General features: G+C 40.2%; 1 protein-coding gene across 1 annotated transcript in view; it reads left to right on the top strand.

The window, feature by feature from the left end:
* Positions 1-12,184, top strand: part of AGBL1 (AGBL carboxypeptidase 1) — a 602,072-nt gene that overhangs the window by 363,707 nt on the left and 226,181 nt on the right. The window lies entirely within an intron of this gene.

Genomic DNA, 12,184 nt, shown 5'->3' with positions numbered 1-12,184 from the left:
TGCATGTTTTTAGATAGAGGAAACTAAAGTATCCAGTGGAAAACCATACAAACATGGGGAGAACATACAAACTTCATACAAATGTTGAACTTGATCAGGACTGAACCCTGTACCCCAGTGCAGCAAGGCAACAATGCTAGCCATCATTGTGTTGCCCCATATCCTTGCTTGTCTGTTAACCTTTTTCAATCCACTGTCTGACGTCTTAAGACCTTATGATTTAGGGCTGTACAGCTCCGATGTTGGAAGACATCCATCGGGGTTCTCTTACTATATGTTGCCAGCCTCTCTGCAGTCGGAGCCTATCCAACGTGCCACCTCATGCAGTACTGGCTTTAGCCAGCATATAGCACCGTTATACAGCGGCAGAAAGAGTAAGCCCCCTAAGAAAACCAGGATACAAATTGGATTGAAAAGGGTTAATGTTTTTTCGATTGTATAGATGGGAAGCCAAGCAGAAGTTCACACCATACACAGAAAATTAGATTGTACCTGTAGAAGTTCTGTAAGTGATCTCTCTCTGATATACATGCCTTTATCATGAGAAGTGTCTGGCATTTGACAGATGTTGTTTAATTGAGTTTACTAAGGAGAATGAAAACTTGGCATTAAAGCATGACAACAGTAACAGCAGTATGGGATCTCATTGGCATATTCCTCATTTTATCGTTCCTGAACTCCAGAATCCCATCTATTTAATTACAATTTTAAGTAACATTGTTCTCCATTGACATGGATTGTCTCAAATTGAAAGCGCTTAGCGACCTTAAAGGGGTTGTTCCACGAAAGCAAGTGGGGTTATACACTTCTGTATGGCCATATTAATGCACTTTGTAATATACATCGTGCATTAAATATGAGCCATACAGAAGTTATTCACTTACCCACTCCGTTGCTGGCGTCCCTGTCTCCATGGTGCCGTCTAATCGCCCGATTAGACGCGCTTGCGCAGAAGGGTCTTCTCCCTTCTGGTCGGTCCGGGCACGAGCGGTGTTCTGGCTCCGCCCCCTTCTACGCGTCATCGCGTAGCTCCGCCCCATCACGTGTGCCGATTACAGCCAATCAGGAGGCTGGAATCGGCAATGGACCGGACAGAGCCCACGGTGCACCATGGGAGAAGACCCGTGGTGCATCGTGGGTGAAGATCCCGGTGGCCATCTTGGAGGAAAAGAAGGAAGAAGTTGCAGACAGGGGATTCGGGTAAGTAAAATTTTTTTTTTTAAATTTCAACACATCCCTTGGGTTTGTCCTGCGCTGAATGGGGGGCCTATGCAAAAAAAAAAAAACGTTTCGGCGCGGGACAACCCCTTTAACTAATGACAGGTGCTCAGAGGCTTGGGATCAACTCCATTTAATTCTTGATGGTCTTTTTTTTTTTTTTTTTTTTTTTTTTTATAGCATAAATGCCTTTATTAGATCTTCCTTATTCACACGATGGAATACTTGCATTATAATAATACAGTAAGTTATATCTATCACATTGTATATTCCCGAATGTGCAGTACATTTGTAATAAGTCTCATGTTTTAGTGACAATGCAGTACATTTCTATTAAAATCTGCATACATTGTTAAATAACCACATGTTGTATTTGTTTAGTTTTTTTTATCCAGTTTTTCTTCCCTCTATTCATATCAAAAGCTAAATTGATACTTCAATGGTGTATTCTCAGAGGTCATATGACTGCAATATGCAGGTAATCCCAAGGTGCATTCCAAGTAGCAACCAGCAGAACTTGAATTTGCTTAGCTAACTGAGCTTTCAAAAAACTTTGCATAAGTCAACAGTACAGGTGAATATATGAAATATTACAATATATCAGAGAAAAATGCTTTTTTCTGCTCTTAACAGAATATTAATATATATATATATATATATATATATATATATATATATATATATATATATATATATATATATATATATATATATATATATATAGGTACCCATTATATTGGTTTAAAACGTAGTCTTTAATAATAGGATTAAAATGCAAATAATGAAATCCCTTACCTGGCACTTCCTAAATGGGACCCTTGCCTTGTTATGGATGACCCCATTCTTGAACCTCATGCTATTATACTCTCCTCTAAATTTAACCAGAATGCTGTGGAAGGTAAAGGAATAGATAAGCAGTAGGGTGGTAATGTAGGCTTATGAAAAAGAAAATAAGTCACAGATATGTTAGAGCAGACCTCCTAGTAATGTCAAGTCAAAACAGGACAGCAAGTCAAATCATGGGTATGTGTACTCTCAAAAAGATATAAAGAAATATGGAGATGGGTAGTACAATACCCAGCTCCTTTCTCCTCCTCTCAGCCAATTTTCATCCACCCCTCCTAAATGTTTCACTTATTCAGAGAGACTGCTAAAATCCATGAGAAAACAGACTAACAGCTCACTGGTAGATCAGATTACACGCATTGCTACTCATAGAAGTCTATGAGAAGGAGAGTGGGAAGATGCGAGGAAGAGTCAAGTTAAAGAGAAGCAGAGACCCACAAACAATCATGCTGAGCTGATAGTGACTGTTTTATTGTCTCGCAGCTACTGGAATCACATGTACATTGCTCAGTACTTCTATACTATGTAATCAGCTGCTGCTGCTTCTTTTTATAGGTTAAATATAAGGAGCAGGATCTCCTCTCTTTGTACAGTTTATGGGAGTCATCCTAGCAGCTTGTCTCCACCCACTAGCTCAGGTGCAACTAAGAATTAGAGCCTGCAGATGAGAAATCTGGGGAAAAATTCCATATAAGTGATATAATGTCCTGAAAATAGCGCTATTTTTCATGTGCAAACACAAGACAACTTATTCTAAATGGCTACCTGAAGGTTTAGGTATGCTTTCAAATTGTCAAACGTAATTCAATCTCTGATAAAGATTTCAACTGTGAAATATTCTTCTGACCGCCAGGACTCCTGCAGTTCATCACAAAGAATGGAGGCTGCATTGCACTGATCAGCAGGCGTACAGGAGGTTAGACCCTCACTGTTAAAACACTGATCGTTTATCTTATAAGCAGGCCATTAATCTCTAAGTCCTGGAGAACACCTTAAATGGGTAGTGTTGCAAACATTTTTTTAAAGGAATTTTGCACAACAGAAATTAATGACGTATCAATAAGAGGAAGCATGAAGTTGCCAAAACTCTAGGTGGAGAGGACCCTTCAACTTTTCCTATGAAGCATCACTATTGTAGTATGTTATTGAGGGTGGGGTCAGACGAGCATGTTTGCGTGCGTACAGAGGTGCGTACATAGGTGCGCACCTAGGTACGAGCAAAAACGCGTGTGTATGCAGCTGCGTGCTTGTTTTCAATGGAGCCGTGGCTGCTGCCGGCGGCTCCATTAAAAACAATGCTCTGCCGGCACCCCTGCATTCTTTTTCAGGGAAGGGCTTTACATATAAGCCCTTCCCTGAAAAAGAAACCGTTTTGTGTTAAAAAAAAAACCAAAGCTTACCTTTCCGCTGGTGCTGTGACCCCCGCGGGCATACAGATCACATTTGTCGCATGCGGCAGATGTTTCCTTCACCCACGCTAGTTAAAAGAATTCCCCGCTGCTACATCTGCCACATCTGTGGCAGATGCAACAGAGGAATTCCTCAATTCTCAACCGTAGCTGTCACACATAACAGCTGTGGTAGAGAATCCTGCTGCCGGCATCCCCGTCATTGGATTTCAGGGAAGGGCTTTAAACATAAGCCCTTCCCTGAAAATCCAAGAAAAGTAGTGTAAAAAAAAAAGCATACTCGCCTCCCTTCAGCTGCCCAGGGCTCAGCTGCGACTTCTGGTACTTTTCTCGGCTCTGTAGTTCTGAGCTATCAGCAGCCGGTGATTTAAAATCCCAGCCTGCTGGTAGCTCTGATTGTAATTGGTTGAGCGCTTCAGCCAATCACAATCAGAGCTACCAGCAGGCGGGGATTTTAAATCCCCGGCTGCTGATAGCTCAGCAGCGCTATAGAGCCGGGGACAGCAGCAGAAGTCGCCGCTGAGCCCCGGCAGCCGTCAATGTCTTTTCAGGGAAGGGCTTCATAAGCCCCTCCCTGAAAAGCCATTTAAAATAGTGTAAAAAAAAAATCAATACTCACTTGCCGGGGCTCAGCCGCGACTTCTGCAGCTGTCCCCGGCTCTGTAGTTCTGAGCTATCAGCAGCCGGGGATTTAAAATGAGGGAAGGTGAGTATGCTTTTTTTTTTTTTTTGTACACTACTTTTCTTGGATTTTTAGGGAAGGGCTTATGTTTAAAGCCCTTCCCTGAAATCCAATGACGGGGATGCCAGCAGCAGGATTCTCTACCGCAGCTTGTCATGTGTGACAGCTACGGTTGAGAATTGAAGAATTCCTCTGCTGCATCTGCCACAAATGTGGCAGATGTAGCAGCAGGGAATTCTTTAAACTAGCGGGCGTGAAGAAAATATCTGTCGCATACGGCAGATGTGTTCTTCATGCCTGCGGGGGTCACGGCAGCGGTCGAGATGTAGGGTTTTTTTTGTTTTTGTTTTTTTTTTTACACAAAAATGTTTTTTTCAGGGAAGGGCTTTAAGCCCTTCCCTGAAAAAGAATGCAGGGGTGTCGGCAGACCATTGTTTTCAATGGAGCAGCCCGCTGCAGCCGTGGCTCCATTGAAAACACTGCGTGCATTCCCAATGGTGCACGCATGTCCTATAGGGAATGCATTGTTGTAAATACAAGCGTGTTTTTGTGTTTGCGTGCGTATGCACGCACAAAAACACGCTTGTGTGACCCCACCCTGAGGCTGTGTTTTAGGTATTGGTGAGGCTCCAAAGGAACAGTCCAAGTGATAAACCCTGAATGTATGTGCTGGAATTTGACATTTTAAGTACGCGATACATTGTTACTCTTACATCCACAGTCAGATAACATAAGTTTTGAAATTTTCATTAGTGCATATAAAGTCCATATTGTTCTATGGAAATCAATAGATATTTCCTTTCTTACTTTTTTTGATGCATGAATTTATCATTTTGTAATACTCAGAATTTCTTTTAAAGTTTTCATTCAACCTAAGGAAAGAATGAGTATGCATATTAAACTAATGTAGAAAGCTTTTATTGTCACTTGTTGAGAGGAAACCTTGATGGAAAATAATCCGCAATTTTCCTACGATTACCTATACATATTTAGGACAATCACAGAAAATTACCTTAAAATACTTTTTTTTTTCTAGTTCATCCAAGTGCAGAGATTTCACAAATTCTTGCCTCTTATCAAAATGAAAAGATTCTTACATTTTTAAAGAAACTATTTTATTGGTAGTCATGCAAGCCTAAACTAATGGAATAACAAAGTTATTTTTTTATCCAGACTTTCTAGCAGCGTAGAAATAATAACAAATTAGCTATCACCTACAAGTAATATACTGGGCCCATATTATTACAAGGATCATCATTATCACATAGTAATATCTTTAAAGATTTCTTGCTATACATGGCAGCCATTCTGTACTGACTGTGTTTTGATCAGAATAAAAAAATATATCTTTAACCCCTTTGCTAGATTTAATGAGTTATGCAAGAGTGACAATGTGGAAACAATAGTGTAGTACCATTATAGTGCTTTTCTGTGTTAAGACAGCGTCTTAACCCTTTGCAATCCAATTTTGGATTCAGGGTTTCCTAGGAGTTTTTCTCTTTCTGCCATTATACAATACCACCACCTGCTGGCTAGAGCAAGTACTGTGGTATTGGACATGCTGGAGAAGCCCCCGACAACAGAGCGGCCAGTAATATACAGTAAGAATACCCTGCCGGACGTCTTCCAACATCGGAGCTGTAAGCTGTACAGCCTTCAATCAGAATGTCTTTAGACGTTAGGCAGTGGATTGGAAAGAGTTAATATGGTAGATAAAGTGGTGTTGTCCAATTAGGTCATCAGTTAACTTCTATGAGCCTTACACTAGTAAACTAGTGATTTCAATGTGCAATGCATAATTCTAGTGACCCAGAACTGTTACTACTTAAAAATATTTGAATTTTTGGGAATGTGTATTTGTGCCTTTAAATGTGTTAAATATTTGTATTGATGCTTTGCGTTGAAGGTGGTAGCTTGAGGGGATTATAGTACAGCAAGGGATCCAGTGTCTCAGCGTCTTACAAAGCAGCCAATCAGCACTATGCAGTGGGTGGGGTAAACGTTCTTAAAGTTCTTGTAACCTTCTAGAAAATTCAGAAGAAGGGAGTAGAGTTTAGTGTCAAGAGGGTAAGCTGGCTCTTAGAGAAAATGCATGCAAGAATAGGAATAACGACACTGCTGTCTCTGATCAATGGAGCCAAAAGGGATCTGGAAATTTTTTTTATTAGGTTGCCTTTATAAAAATTATTCCTGATCCCTTTTGGCTCCATTGATCAAATATAGCAGTGTCCATTACTCCTATTCTTTCATACATCTTTTGTTTGATATACTGGACCCAGTTTCTGTGCCCTAACTTGAGAGAGACTGCAGCTGTTCCTCCGTATAGTGCTATTCTAGTAGCGATCCCAGGTGATCACATTTGCTTTAAATATTTAATCTTTTTTTTTTTTTAATGTCTGCATTATAGAAGTGCTTTTTTTCCAATCTACTTTTATGCTGGTTCTTATGGCACATTGCCTAACAACAAAGCCATTCTCGAATCTAGTCTCTGCGGAAGAAGTGGTGTACTGGAAAAGCTGCAAAATCCAAGGTTGTTGTGCGAAAAACACACAAATAATACCAGGCTAAAGCCTGGGTACACACTCCAAGGCCATAGTAAAAAAAAAAGCACATCAGTAGTATGGAGCAGAGAGAGAAGTACTTGCTTAAGCCACCATCCTCAGGACCAGACTCTGAAAGTGGATAACAAAGTTTTGTGCCTTCATTAATTGGATGTTGAACTGTTGGGCTTTGGGATAATGTAAAAGTGAGCTGCACTGTTTTCCTCACCCTAAAGGGCTCTTTCATGCAGGCGCTGCGATTTCTGGTTGGCCGCGTCACAGCAGCAGCGCAGCTAAAAATTGCATGTATGAGAGGCAGCTGTGAGCAAGTGACGGCTGCATCTCCCATTTATGCGAACGTTCAGACGGCCCAAGGGCAGCAAGTATACACTGATCCCAGGATAGCGTCTGGTGGGGGGAGAGAATTTAGCTCTCCTAAGCTCCCTCCCCTTCACTCCCCCTCTCCCCCCCATGCCGGTTAATGGCAATGGGAGGGGGCAGGATGGGGTGGGAGCTAGTTTACTAATCTCCCACCCTCTCCATTTGCCAACAGCCGGCAGGGGGCAGAGAGGAGGAGGGAAGTAGGTGTGAGTTTAACAGAAATGCTGCTAAACCTCCCTCCACGTCCCTTTGCCAACACCTCTCATAGGCTCCCATTGGAGTCTATGGGACCGGACGCCATATTTCGGCTGAAAAGATAGGTACAGAACTATAAACCGTATGCGCTATTTTTTTTCTAGCTGGCTGTTTTTACGCATCGGAAAATCGATCATCTGAACTGATGCATTGGAATGTGAAAACACGGCCGATATACGCTTGTGTAAATAAGCTCTGACTCTCTGAACTCTTCTTTCCATGGAGGGCTTTGCCCTATACCACATCAGCACACCAGGGAACAGAAATTAGCCCTTTTTCCATTGTCCCCTCCCCCCCAGTTACCATATAATAAAAATTTAATTTCCCTAGCAGAATTTTAACTGGTTCTATCATTGATAACAGGTGGCCTGCAGTCAGTGTTAATGGCTGCACATTTTGGGGTAAAACTGCAGTTTACTTACAAAATTATCTGTCCGTTAATAAGCAAACCTGACCCTCCGTGTATCCTTAGCAGCAATTCTGTAAAACTGCTGTTATGAACTTCCCACAGCATGTTGTTTTCATATTGGATTTGGTTTATATTACAGACAATTAGGTGATCGGAGGTTAAATTACTTTGCAGTGTGCTTAACTTTTACAACATTTGTAATCTTGAACCACAACGCTGTTTCTCTCTTATTTTCCTTAACCCCTCCAGGTAAAACATAATGAACTGAATACCTCAGCTGCAAAGTGCTGGTTAATTATTTAAGATTTGGGATATCACAAGAATTGGCCAATTATACCCCCCACAGCTAAATGGTCTCCTATTATCCTCAATATAAACCAAATTATCTCTAAGCAATTAAATAAATTCACAATTCACCCATAACATAGCGTTATTGTAATGATGAGCTGTTAGCTCTACCAGATGCAACCTAATAAAACTCTTTAGATTACCGTTGTCTGTATTTAGCTTCTGCTTCATCTTTTACACCTGAAAATACCTCTTCGCCTTTTCCATAATATTTTACATCCGTTGGGAGACCAATAGAATATATGTTCTTGACCTGTGTTTGTCTTTGAAAATGGTTTCTGGTGGCAAACCAGGAAGCTGTTAGTGTAAGTCATTGGTACACATACTTAGTGTGATGTGTACCTCTCAAAGGAGTTAACGATGCTCATTACCATAGTAGAAGGCATTATATGTAATCATATGCAAATGGCTGCTGAAGTAATCACGCCATATTATCATTTTGCCTCGCGCATTACAAAATAAGCCGCCTTGAGCTTCATTTCGACATGTATATGTCCATTATTTAAATCATAGTAGGAATTCCAAGTCATAATCTTACAGTGAATAGTAGCATTTTGCATTGTTGTTGATCTGTATTCCCACAGTTACAGTGGCTCAGCATATTAAAGCAGCTCAGGCAGTAGCAGAAAGGCATGCGGAAGAGACAGCTGTACTGAATGTCTTGGCTGCAGATGGTTTTACTGAATATTTAGTGCAAATTTGTGGCAAAATCAAAGCATACGTCATTAAGGGTCATTTAAGATGCTCAAAAATGTGGAAGCGAAGCTCTTTGTTAATCATCTGCATCTATCTTAATGGACCGTGCTTAAATTCAGTCTGTTTATATCCCATTGAGCAGAGTTACAGTTCATCAAAGCAATCACTTTGTTGCTCATTGTGGATTTTTGTAGGCTTCATGTATACATACAAAGGCTGTACGGCGGCGGATGGAGTCACTATGGCCATGTAGTATGGAACCACTGGGGCCGCCGTATGAAATGGGAAGCATTTGGGTGCCCTATTACAGCTCAAAACATAATGTGCTGTAGGTGACGAGCCTTTGTAAGATAATGCTGTGCATACATTTTAATTTTTTCCCCTTTCCTGCTGCTCATTTGAGCAATAAACTATTTTATTACTTATATTTCTTAATTTTCAACGGTCATTGATTTTGATAAATAGCTTTGAAGCGGTTTATTTCAAGTAGCTTAATTATTTGCAGAGATGTAGTGCAACCCTTTGTGTTTGAGAGCAATTTATCCCATTTATAGAATACTGTGGTAGAGTGATCTTTTCATTAATAGCAAAACTCTTAATTTATTGAGGACTTACAAGTAAGTTGACTGCTGGATGTTACCACTCCTCTTGTCAAAGGGGTGTGTCACTATAAAGTGGGCACTGATTGAAGAATGCCCGACTGTGTTAGGAGACTAGTGTTGATCCTTGTAATTGGCTGAGTGATAAAATCAAGCTGTGTGTTTGGCTTCTTCCATGAATACAGTTCCGTGGTTAGCACTGTTGTCTTGCAGTGCTGGGGTCAAATATTGAGGACATTGTCTGCATGGACTTTGAAAAACTCCATACCGATGTCACTCTTGGTCAGTTGCTAGCAGCGGTGCTAACATCTGAGCTTCCACACTAGATATTTTATCATAGAGAAAGATAAGGGCAAGAATAAATACAAAGAGAACATGAAAACTCCATATGAATGTTGTTGTTAGGGAAATCTAATCGTTCCGTCAATCTGCTGTGAAGCTACAAATTACAGGTGGTTATGGCGGCCGCCGTGAGAAAGCAATGGACACAGACATGACTGTCTAAAAGCAATCTACCTTTATTACAAAACATCTTTCTTTATATAGTATTTTTAAAGGAGAACAGTCGATTGTCAATATGTGTTCGTTTCAGCCAGTCATGTGCTTTTACATAGCAGTTAAACATTAAGGCATTGCCTTTGTTGCACACTGACCTTTGAACAGTGTAACAGAAGATAAGGAAGAATGTAAGATATATACTTTTGCTAAGTACTATTCTCTATTTCTAATTCCTGTAACAATGCAATCTTGCCGTGCAAACACATAAATGTACAAGCATATATCAAAGATGTTCATAGGAGACAGAATGAAAGATATATGTAAATGTTTTAGGCCCATAGCCTTCAGAAGCGTATATCAAAGATGTTCATAGGAAACAGGATAAAAAAAAATAAAAATAAAATTATATATATATATATATAAAATTTCATCTGGTCTCCTATGAACATCTTTGATATACGCTTCATTCTGAAGGCTATGGGTCTAAAAATATACATATATATTTCATTCTGTCTCCTATATAAAAGTTTTAGGCTCATAGCCTTCACATTGACCTTGGTAAGATTTTAATCTAGAACTCCAACACTGCAAGGCAGCAATGCTAACAACTGAGCCACCACACTTGTTTGTCTCCAAAGGAGGAGGACGACAAGAAGGAGAAGGAAACACACAATGTAAGAAAATATGCTTCAGAAATAGAGAAATAAGTGAGAGGAGAGCGCCAAGGGTAAAAGGTTTAGCAGCAATCAGTTGTGGTGAAGTAAAGAAAAGCACTCACCGGGTGCTCGGGTGAGACCAGACTAAAAGCATGAGTCTCACCGGCACCGAGATCCTGGATAGCGTATATAAATATAAAGCTGAGTCCCTTCAGTGGAGAGCCGCAGAGCAAATATACGAGTAAACACCCAAAACAATGGGGGCTCGTCATATAATCATTGACAGAAAAAAGAAAAACAATGCTTGCGCTCACGGGAACACAGGAACGATGATCAAATTGATTATAGTACAATCAATTCATTTTAATACACACAATATACTGAGCTACGCGTTTCTGCGACCATTCTGTCGCCTTTTTCAAGCTCAAGTAACACGGAATAAGACAGACTATTTATACATAAATTTAAAAGGATGGCTCACCAGTCCATGTGCAATTAGCGGTGCACACCGTTCTCTGAATGAATTGGGCGGAGGTTCCGCTACCTGGCGAGTCAAAGAGTGACGTGATCACTTTAACTTGACTTTCCCAGGTAGCGGAACCTCCGCCCAATTCATTCAGAGATCCTTTTAAATTTATGTATAAATAGTCTGTCTTATTCCGTGTTACTTGAGCTTGAAAAATGCGACAGAATGGTCTCAGAAATGCGTAGCTCAGTATATTGTGTATTAAAATAAATTGATTGTACTATAATCAATTTGATCATCGTTCCTGTGTTCCCGTGAGCGCAAGCATTGTTTTTCTTTTTTCTGTCAATGCTTCAGAAATGTTTATTCTTGGTGAGTTAAATATTTACTAAAATTGATGTGTTAGGAGAGCCAACAGTTCTTCTTTAAGGGGTGGATGAGGAAGAAATCTGCAGTTCTTTTACACTGTATGCTTCAGAAAATAATGAGTTTATAGTTCCTTGTGAATCCCCTCAAGTGTGGCCTGAAAGGTGTCCTGAACGTAGTATTTCTATCATTTTGTCTGTGCCAGTTATATGCAGTGTATGATAGTTGAGGTGTGATCGAAAGTGTTGAGCGAACCGAAACAGTTGAACACTGTTTCTGGTCGAACTTTGCTAAAAGTTCGGTTTGGCATGAACCTGAATGTAAGGTGATTCATCTCAGCTGAACCTGCTAAAATTTCTCTTTCTCTCCTCCAGAGATAAAGACAGAAGAAGCATGGTGGTTCCGTGGTTAGTTTTGTTTTGCAGTACTGAGGTCCTAGGTTTAAACCTAACCAAGCAGATGTTGTCCTTGGTCAGATTTGAATCTAAAACTCCATTGATGCAAGGCCGCAGTACTAACCACTGAGACAATTTTTTTAGAAAGCCGAGGACTTTATTGGCTCTTAAACCATATTATACACCCATTTAAGGGGTTTTGGTGAATTTCATCAAACTAATTCAGACTGAACCAAACTTTTTACTGAACTTGAGTGAACTGTCCAAACCAAACTTTTCAACAGTTCGCTCAACACCTGTGATGGATACAGACAGAGGTAAAGAGAAATCTACAGTAAGATAGTTATACAGAGAGAGATACCACAGAGCTAGCTAGATAGTAATAATTAATGTTAACATATTCAATATACAATACAGATA

This window comes from Eleutherodactylus coqui, chromosome 2 (assembly GCF_035609145.1).
Source record: "Eleutherodactylus coqui strain aEleCoq1 chromosome 2, aEleCoq1.hap1, whole genome shotgun sequence".
Taxonomy (NCBI): domain Eukaryota; kingdom Metazoa; phylum Chordata; class Amphibia; order Anura; family Eleutherodactylidae; genus Eleutherodactylus; species Eleutherodactylus coqui.
The sequence above is the reverse complement of the archived record's forward strand: the minus strand, read 5'-3'. Positions and strand labels throughout refer to the sequence as shown.